We start from the raw sequence: 11,192 nt of genomic DNA, 5'->3' as shown, positions 1-11,192 counted from the left end.
AAAACCCAAGGCCAAGCTCACACCAATCAAGTATCACTTGCCTGCGAATAACTACGTCTGTTGAGCCGGACGCGGTGGCTCACGCCTGTAATCCCAGCACTTTGGGAGGCCGAGGCGGGTGGATCATGAGGTCAGGAGATGGAGCCCATCCTGGCTAACATGGTGAAACCTCATCTCTACCAAAAATACAAAAAAAAAAAAAAAAAATCAGTCGGGCATGATGGCGGGCGCCTATAGTCCTAGCTACTCGGGAGGCTGAGGCAGGAGAATGGCATGAATCCGGGAGGCGGAATTTGCAGTGAACTGAGATCGCGCCACTGCAATCCAGCTTCGGAGACAGAGCAAGACTTTATCTCAAAAAAAAAAAAAAACAAACAAAAACAACAACAACAACAACAAAAAACTTCTGTTGGAACTCAGATGTAACGGTAAGTATGCATTCAAATAAGGGAAAGTAGCTTTCTGACAGTATAATTTTAGAACCAAGGATCTTTAGAGCACACTTTGAAAATCAATGTCCTCAGAAATCTAGATAAACAAGATACTGGCACCAACTCAGGAAAGGAAATGATTTGTTAAAGGGAAGGGAAACAAAACAAAGCTAAAAAATAATAAGAGCAAAAATCAAAGTTGAAAGCTGCTGACACATTTCACCATCACTCTTGAATGCTTGGTACACAGTGGCTAATTAATGCTGGATAATTTATAATCAATGGCAAATACAAATACTGATTTCAGGCATATTTTAGTCTTTTAGTTTCTATTTTAGTCATCTATTGTACTTTAGTAGATTCCTCTATAAAATGTGTGATTCCTAGAGTTTAAATTTTATTTAAATGTATAAACGTTTCTTGACTTTACCAAACATCTTAAAGAAAAATATTTTCACAATGATTTTATTCTGTAAGAACAACAAAGAAGAGTTAATCCATAAAAAGACTTCGTTTTCAAAACTGCGATGGAAAGGAAAGATACAGTGCACTATATTGGCTCTAAATTCACCTTTTCACATGCATAATTTTTCAGTGTGATTTCATTATTGATTTGCTTACCAGAAAAACATGTCCATCATACACTCTAGAGCTCTTCAAAGAACAGTGTTGGTTCACTTTTCATTCACCCATTAGTGACCTAACTAGCACAGAGCAAAATTTAAGGTATTTATGTATGCAAATCAAACATCTCTTTCATTTAGTGCAAATAATATCTTTTCAAGGTCTACAAAATCTACCTATATGAACTAGTATGTGCGTTCAGCTTACTAATACCTATTTGATGACAAAAAATGGTGTGAAATATTTCATTTTCCTATTTAACTACATTGGAATAATAATGTTATATTTGTATGGATAAATTTCAGTTAATCAACACATTTTCACCAGAAATTTTCCTAGAAATATCTTTTGAACTAAATTTGCCCTATTTGATGAAAAATGTGTTGAATGTCTACATTCCCTTAAATAAACCTTTTTTGAAGAATTCAGTAACACTAAAAAGTCAAAGTAAATACACTGATGAGGATTCAGAGCAACTGTTTTGTCAGGCTGTCTTGAGTGTTCAGATATAGTGTAGTCCTTTTTATTCTTATACTAAATATGTGTTCATTGTTTTTATTAATTTAATAACATAAGATTGAATGTATTCTTGACTGAATGCTGTTATAAACCGTGTAATGTGCAGATGTTGCTAAACATGACAAATGTTAACAAATTATATCTTATAGATGGTTTAATAGGTCATCATTAGGAAAAAAAATGCACCTTGTGCATTTACCATGCATGAAAAAAGCAATCATGCAAAACAGGGCATCAAAATCAATTTCACATAATATTAAATCTTAAAATATGGGTGATGGATTCAATAATGTAAAAATAAGTTATCCATGACAGGCATTGTATTTTAACTTTTTTCTCAAAAAAATTAAATAAAGGTTGTATATAGTGGCTCTCATCTTTAATCCTAGCAATTTGAGAGACAGAGATGGGAGAATCGCTTGAGCCCAGAAGTTTAGGAACAGCCTGGGCAACAAAGTGAGACCCAATCTCTAAATAAAATATAAAAATTAGCTGGGCAAGGTAATATGTGCCTTTAGTTCCAGTTACTCTGGAATCTGAGGTGGAAGAATCACCTGAACCCAGAAGTTCCAGGTGGCAGTGAGTCGAGACTGTGCCACTGCACTCCAGCCTCGGTGACAGTGTGAGTCCCTGTCTCAAAACAAAACAAAACAAAACAAAACAAAACAAAACAAAAAAAAAAGGAAAGTAAAACTAACTAAAACTGTTTTGTTTCTTAAGTAAATGGAAGTTAAAATCAATGATATACATAATTTAATTGATGATGCTAAATATATTGTGCTTTTAGGACAGCATAATTGGTATCTACTATAATTATAGTAAGTAAAATCAAAGTGCAGAATTTGGCATTATTTTGAGCTGATACCAGCTATCTTGTCAATATTACCATTTTGATATATTCTGATGGTACGTTTACCTTATTACTTATTTATTTTTATTAACAATATTAATAATTAACTGGTCAGTAATAATTTAGTGCTGATAAAGGTCATCATAAGAAATGATGCTATTTAAATAATTATGTAATATATATATTTTTAAAATGTTTTTCACATCCTTAAAGGACATGTAAGTTTAGTGAGTAAAACTACATTCTTGACCTTCACTATTTATTGAGGTGCTACTACAAATAATGTAAGGAATGAAGGCACAGTATGGGCTCTAACAAAGCTGAGAGCCTGTGGCTAGAAAAACAAGCAATAGGAAAGTGATCTATGCAAGTTATAGCTAGTTTTCTTTTCTTTTCTTTTTTTTTTTTGAGACGGAGTCTCGCTCTGTCGCCCAGGCTGGAGTGCAGTGGCCAGATCTCAGCTCACTGCAAGCTCCGCCTCCCGGGTTTACGCTATTCTCCTGCCTCAGCCTCCCGAGTAGCTGGGACTACAGGCGCCCGCCACCTCACCCGGCTAGATAGCTAGTTTTTCAATGAAACTATAGAGTAAGAACATCTTCCCAAATTGAGTAACTTAATTTTAATGAGAGATTAATTTTAATTTTGTAATTAAATTAAGTAATTACTTAATTTTGTCTTAGAGATTGTCAAATGAAGAACGGAGTGTTGTTCCAGGCTGTGTGCACAACAGGACTATCAAGGGACTATTTAACTCATAACTTGCAATTCAAGAATTTGCAAAAAATAAGAATAAAATCTGGATGAAGAAACTAGTGTATGTCTTTGCAGGTCAAGCTGACACACACACACAGAGTTAGCATTGATGCTAACTCAACGTCAGTGAAATATCAGTTAAAATTAAAATAAGATACCACTAGACCTTAAGTGAATACCAAAAACAAAACAGAAAAACACTCAAAACACCAAATGTTGTAGTTGAGGTGCAGGAACCAGAACACTCATACATTGTTGATGAGAGTATTAAATGTTAAAACCACTTTGAAAATAATTCTGGCAGTTAAAAAATTAGTATACTTTCTTACCCTTTAAGATATAAACTTTCTTTTTATTGCTGCCTTTCAGCAATGCAATCATGATGTATCTTGGCATGCTTTCATGTTTTTATCCTACTGGAATAGATACACCCATTGAGTGCCTTTTATCTGTAGGTATGCTATTTTTATCAAACTTAGAAAATATCCAGGCATTTTTGCCCTCAAATATATATTTTTTTCTATTCTTACCTTTCTTTCGTTTCCTCTGTGTAGATTACTTAGTATTTCTCATATGTTGCTGAGGTTCAGTGTAATTTTTCAGTTCATCTTTCTATTTTTATTTTCTGCGATTCATCACAAATGGTTTCAACTGCTAGGTTTTCATAGTTGTTTATATTTATTGTGCAGGGCCTACTACACTGTTAATCCTCTCTAGGAAATTGCTCTGGCTAGGAATTCAAGTACTATGTTTAATAGAGGTGTCCAGGGTGAACATGCTTGCCTTGGTGAAAAGTTTTCAATTTTCACCACTGAGTGTGATGTTATACATGAACTTCATTATGTTGAGGTAACTTCCTTCTATATCTAATTTGTTGAAAGCCTTTTTTTTTTTTTAAATCATGTGTTGAATTTTGTCAAATGCTTTTTCTGAGTCTGTTAAGTTGATCATGTGACTATATCCTTCATTTTGTAAATGTCATGTACCACATTAATTGCTTTTCCATGTTGAACTACTCTTTCATCCCAGGAATAAATCTGACTTAATCATAGTGTATGATCCTTCCAATGCACTGTTGAATTCAGTTTGCTAGCATTTTGCTGAAGGTTTTTACATCTGTTTTCATCAGGGATTGTACCCTATAGTGTTATTTTCTTGTGGTGTCTTTGTCTGACTTTGATATCTAAGAAATGTAATCTCTCCAACCTATGGTATTTTGTTATGGAAGTCCTAGAAAACGAATAAACTAAAAATACCGATAACTTGGTAATCCCTCTTGTTAATTTATATGATGCTGTCAGTTGATGATCGTGAGTGAAGGTTTTGTACAGAAAAAAATAAATTGATCACATATCTATAGATTTCTATTTTATTTAATAGTTAAATTTATTTACTTCTGATGCTATTAAAATGGTATTTGTAAGATTTTTTGGGGAATTTCTATATAAATATATTGTTTCTAAATAAGGAATGTCTTACTCTTTTTTTGAATCTATATGTCGTTTACTTTTTTTCTTACCTTTTTGAATTGGCTAGAAATTTCAATGCAATATTAAGTAAAAGTTGTCAGAGCAAAGATCATTACCTTGATCCTCTTAAATGTAATGTATTCATTCTTTCACTATTTAGTGCAATGCTAGCTTTATGTTCTTTCTGAATATATTTTATCAATTTAAGGGATTTACCTTATAGCCCTTATTTGTTGAGAATTATTAATCATGAACAGATATGTTAATTTGTGATATTCTTTCATTCAGTTTACAGAGATTATGACGTATATGCCTCCTCCCTTTTTATTACACTAACATGGTATATACTACATTAATTGATTTTATATTATATTTTGTATTCATGAGACAAACCTCTCTTAGACATGGTTTGTTATATTGTATATTTATTAGTGGACTCACTTTGGCAATTCATTTTCAGGATTTTAATTCCTATGTTGAGGATCAATATTGTTCTATAATTGTCTTTCCTTGTTATGACTTTGGCTGTGGCATAAAAATAATATTGACCTCATGAAATAAAGTGTTCCTTTCTCAATGTTCTGAAAGTGTTTGTGTAGAATTGGCATTACTATTTTTCTATATATTTAGTAGAATTCATCAGGACATTAAGGCTTAAATTTTCTTTGTGGAAAAAATTTTTATTTACTAATTTAATTTCTTTGCTTGATATAGTTTTATTCAAAATTCTAATTCTTGTTTCAGTTTTGGTCAATTGTTTTTTTAAGAATGTATTCATACCTTCTAAACAGAAAATGTGTTCACAAAATTGTTCAATACAATCCTTAATTATATTTAATATTTTATAAGGTGTGTAGCAATAGTCCTATCTCTTTCCTGATATTGCTAATTTTTATTTCCTTTTTATTCTTTATCAGTCTATCTAAACTTCGATTTCACTGACCTTAGCAAATATGTAATTTGTGTTCAATTAATTTTCTCTGTTTTCTATTTAATTGATTTTGCTTTGATCTGGATTATTTTCTTCATTAGATACATTTTGTTTTATCTATTTTATTTTCTGGATTCCTAAGGTGAAAGTTAACATCATTAATTATAGACTTTTCCATTATTTACCATGAAGCTATAAATTGTTTTAAATCACTATTTTATCTGTGTCCTACCTACTTTCATTACATTGTGTCTCTATTTTAATTCAGTTACATATATATTGCTAATTTTTATTATTTTTTGTTCTTTATCAGTCTATTCAAAATTCTGTTTCACTGATCTTAGCAAGTACTGATCTTAGCAGTTAACATTATATACCGACACACACACACACACACACATATATGCATTTCTTTAAATTTCTCTTTGCATTTCTTCTTTGACACATCGAATATTTAGAAACCTGTTCTTTATCATCCTCATATTTTTCTCCTCTCTATTCTGGATATAGTTTTTTTTTTCTTATCTCTATTCTGGATATAGAATTCCTCATTTAAATACATTAAGTGAGATAAAATGATGTAAATTATCTCATTTTTTAAAAATTTATTGAGTGTTGTTTTATGGACCAAAACATGGTTCGTGAGTGGTTGCAAAGAATGTGAATCCTATAATTATTTAGTGGAATTCTCTATTGATACTAATTAGATTACTTTTCTATGAAGCGTTGCTCTGGCCTTATTTACCCTTTTGATATTCTTTCTAATTGTTTCAGTTAATGAGAAGTAAGTAATAAAACCTCCAGATATATTTGATAATTTGTCAAGGCATAAATTGTGTTAATTTTTGCATTTTTATTTTGAAATTGTTTTTTACTCATGCATAATGATTTCTAATTGTTATACCTACCTCCCTAGTATATTCATCTTTTGATTACCATAAAATATCTCTTTTTATTAAATATAGAACTATGTATTAGTCTAATTAGTTTATTGTTATTATAGGCACTACATTAATTTTTCTTATTGTTTATATGTCACGTATTTTTCCAAATTCGTGCATCCATGAGATTTGTGTTTTTAAATTTAAAGTGTATTTTTTATAGAAAGAGTGTGTTCAATTCTTGCATTTTCATCCACACTGACAGTCTCTGCCTTTTAAGGAGGTGTTTAGTCCATTCAATTTCAATGTAATTATTGATACAGTTGAGTTTAGGTCTGCCATTTGCTGTTTGTTTATTCATTCATCTTTTTTGTTTTTTTGTTCCTCCTTTAACATCTTCATTTATTAAAAAAAATCATTTTCCTATCCTGTAAGGTCATGTATTAAATTTTATATCTATATATAGTGATTCTTTAAAGGAATGCCGTACATGTTAACTGATAACAATCTATATTAATAGCGACTTAATTTTTATAATATGTAATAATTTTGCACATATATATTTCTATCCTCCATTCTCATGTTTATGTTTATCACAGAGTATATCTATATAAGTTATAAACTATGAAATTTAGTGTTACAGTTTTACCTTTAATGATCACATATATTTTTATTTTACATTTAACCATAAAATTACCATTTCTGGTGCACTTGTTTTCTTCCTGTGCATTTGAGTTATGATGTAGTTTTATTTTAATTCAGTGTAAAGAAGTTCCTTTGGCATTTCCTGTAATAAAGTTCAACTACAAACATATTTTCTTATTTTTTAAAATATGGAAATATATTGTCTTCGTATGTGAAGAATATTTTTACTGTATACAGAATTCTTGATTGAAAGATGACCACTTCACACCTCTCAGCAATTCAAATACATACATTTTAATACTTCTGACTTTTGCTGTTTTAGACAATAAAATAGCCACTAATCCTATTTTCCACATACATAAGCATTTAGCATTGATGCTTCAAGGTTTCCTTTTATTTTCAGCTTTCAGAATTTATATAAAGATATATGTAAATGTGGTTTTATAAATGATTAACCTATTAATGTTTACTGAGCTCCTTCAGTCAGTAAGTTACTATTTTCCAACTAATTTGTGAAGTTTTTGTCATCATTTCTTCAAATATATTTATGTTCCCTTTTATTCTACTTTTAGGACTCTCGTGATGCATTTCTTTGAAATATTTGTTATTTTCCAGCAGAAGTCTGAGTCTCTGTTGTTACAATTAACTAGTTTTCTCTCTGTTATTTGAAATAAAATGATTAAACTTTTTTGAAGTTTATTGATTTTTTGTGTGTGTGTCCGCCCTTTCAAATCTACTACTGAACCATTTTGGTAAGCTTTTAATTTATGCAAAATTATTTTTTAGATACAAAATTGCTATTTATTTTTTACAGTTTGCATCTTTTTTGTATTGATTTTCTCTTTTTCTTTATTCACTATTAATCCATTTTCTTTTAACATGTTTACAATAGTTGCTCTGTAGTCTTTATCTGTGAAACCCAAATACCTAGACCCGCTTGAAGTCAGCTTACTTTACAGTCTTTGTCATCTCTAAGCATAAATAAGACTTTGTTTTTTTTTTTTGTCTACCAATATTTGAAAACTAGACATTTTCAACAGTACGTTGTAGCAAAATCATTGTTGTTATAAGCAGAAGGAACAGTTTTTATTCCTAGACACTTCTCAAGGTATTGCTTTCTTTAGATTATTTTCCAGTATCCTAAAGTAATTGCTTTTTTACCATTTTCTAGTTGTATATTTGTTTCTACAAAGGGTAATTATCCAAACTCTTTATGGTTGATTACTGGAAATAAATCACCTTTATTTTGAGGCTGAGAATATTATATTAATAAATTTCTGATTCAAGTTTTTTTGTTAGATCCTGGAGACCTGAAACTAAGTTGTGATGTGCAGTAATCTCCGTATGTAATGAATAGCAAAATCTTATTTCTGGATCTGTTGTTCTTAATCATGGGAGTATATTAGTTGGAAAATATTTTTTAATGTTTATGATATTTGGGTCTTACACTAGGGAATTATATTTTAGCTTTTTGGTATTGCTTTCCCAGGTGATTCAATGTGGCTGTATAAATGGTAATATAAAATAATAGCATGGCATTTAAGTATTGATGATAGATTAGTTTGAAGCCTATTTACCAAAAGCAAATGGTTTTTAGACTGTGGCACTCCTTGATACTTTTTTTTTTTTTTTTACAGCATACAGGGCTTTATTTATTAAACAGCATAAATGCTTTTCTTAAATTCTGAATATAAATGTAACTTATGTTTGTCAAAGGAAATGTAGAACACTCTCAAAATATAAAATATAAGTTTCTAAAAGGTCATCATCTATTATCACTGCTTTGATTTTTTATTTTGTACATGCATTATTCTAAACAGATCTTTTATTATATACATATATACATATATATACATATATACATATATGCATATATATATAGAGAGAGCCTATCTATCTAGATAATAGCTTATCTATATAGATAAATAGGCTACGATTATAGAGTAGTACATATAGTAATTGATAAATCAGAAAATGCAATGGATCTGAGATTTCACCATGCTTACCTAGCACAGGATATATATAAACAGTAACACCTCTGGATCAGAAAACAGACCTTTTATTATTCAAAACAGCAGCTAGACTAGCATCTTATGTTACTTCCCCATATCCCAATTCTCCACAGATTTATGTGATGAGGCCAGATTTTCATCTGCACAAGAACCACAAAATTATGAGACTTGGAGTTTATCTATGGTGAATGACATATTTGTTTCTTCTTTCATCTGAGAAAAGAAAGCTTCTACAAGCATAAAATTTCACTAAATGGCTTTGGGGTAGGAGATCATTGGCAGGACTTTTTTTCCAAGCACCAGTCATGACCCCTGTTGTCAACCCACTGCTTGGAGCAGGATCTGGTCAATATACGGTCCATTGAAGAAGCCAGGTGAAACCAGTAGATGTAGAACACTCTCGAAATGTAGAACACTCTCAAAACCTAGTGTTTTGAGAGTTATAACAATTATATATGAATTCTGAACAGAAATTTTAACACTTAGGTTCCAGAAAACAACATGAGGCTTTGAGTTAAATAGATTACCTTTGAATATCATAATACAGAAATTTGCTAAATTAAAAAAAAAATTCTCAAGGCTGTTCAGGTTTGTATTTTGTCCAGCAGAGAAGATTAATATATCTTACATTTTCCAATTTGCATACTTTTCTTTCTATAAAATGAATGTTAATATCATATGCTCATTTATTTGATTTGGATTTTAATATTTTTGCATTGATTTGCATGAGATTTTGACACTTTTTCTTTATTTTATATTTACTGCAAATGTTTCTCAGTTTGCTTTCAATTTCAATTATGATGTGTATAAATAAAAAATCTTAAATATTTATTTCTATAATTTCATGTTTCTTGTATTTTACTTCTTTATTCCTCTAAAATTTTTGTTTATATATTGTGGAAAGAGGTACTACAACTTGATACATTTTTACAATATCTGTTAAATAAATATCTCAGCATAGTGGATACATTTATATGTTTTTTATAATTTATAACGTCATGTTATTACATGTTGTATGTAATATAGAGGTCTTTAGTAATGTATCATTACTACGTTATATACTGTATATACTAGAGTGTTGGGCAGACCAGATCTTTCTTTGATTTATCAATTTCTCAAATTGTTCACAAATGTATTCAAAACATGTCTAAAATCTATTCACTTCTTTTCATCCAAATTGTATTACTATTTAATTTTAGAAAATGATAATTTTGTAGCAATATTTATATAGGAGCAGAGTGGAACTGTTGTAGTAACTACATGCATGTAATTTTGTTTTAAATTTTACAAATTGCATGCATAGTGTTAAATCAATTTACTTAAGAACTTTAAAAGTGTATATTAAATTATTCTGATGAAATTTAAGCGAACACTCTCATGTTATTGCTTTTATTTTTTATTATTCCAAAACTGAACTTTATGGTTGACTGCTGTATGTTGAAAATTCATCTTAATAATATATTTTAATGCTGCCACTCCCAAACAAGATATAAATAAAATACATATGTATAATATATATGTGTGCATATATATGTAGCATGTTTATATGTATATATTCATATATGTGTGAATAAATAGAAAACAACATCAAGAATGTGTTATAAGGAAATATTCAGATATGCACATATTATTTGTATTGCCTGATTAATTCTAAGTGCTGACCTCAAAACTTTAGAGACTTTTTTGTAACAGCTCATTACATTAATTCAACTAATCAAATCACTATACATGTGTAACATCGTGTATTTAAGACAGAAAAAAGTACCACATTGATTTAACATTTCTCACAGAATATTATGGTAGACAAACATTTAAGTATGTTATGGGTATTGAGATTTTTCTCCATTACCAAACATGCAATCAAGTGGGGAAAACAGATAAGTAAAAGAGATGTATCATATCTAAACATTTAATAAGGGAAAGAAGTAAAGAGAGTGAATACCAAGGCCACGGAATATAGGCATAAATAAGAGGAATTTTTTCTTGGAGGGCATACTGGGAAGCTCATACCTAAAAGAATCGGTAAACCTTTGAAAGGGATAGTGATATAAAAGAATCAGCAAAGATCCTCAGACAA

The sequence above is a fragment of the Rhinopithecus bieti genome, unplaced genomic scaffold (genome assembly GCF_001698545.2).
Source record: "Rhinopithecus bieti isolate Rb0 unplaced genomic scaffold, ASM169854v2 scaffold_9373, whole genome shotgun sequence".
In the NCBI taxonomy this organism is placed as follows: domain Eukaryota; kingdom Metazoa; phylum Chordata; class Mammalia; order Primates; family Cercopithecidae; genus Rhinopithecus; species Rhinopithecus bieti.
Note: the sequence above shows the minus strand (reverse complement) of the source record.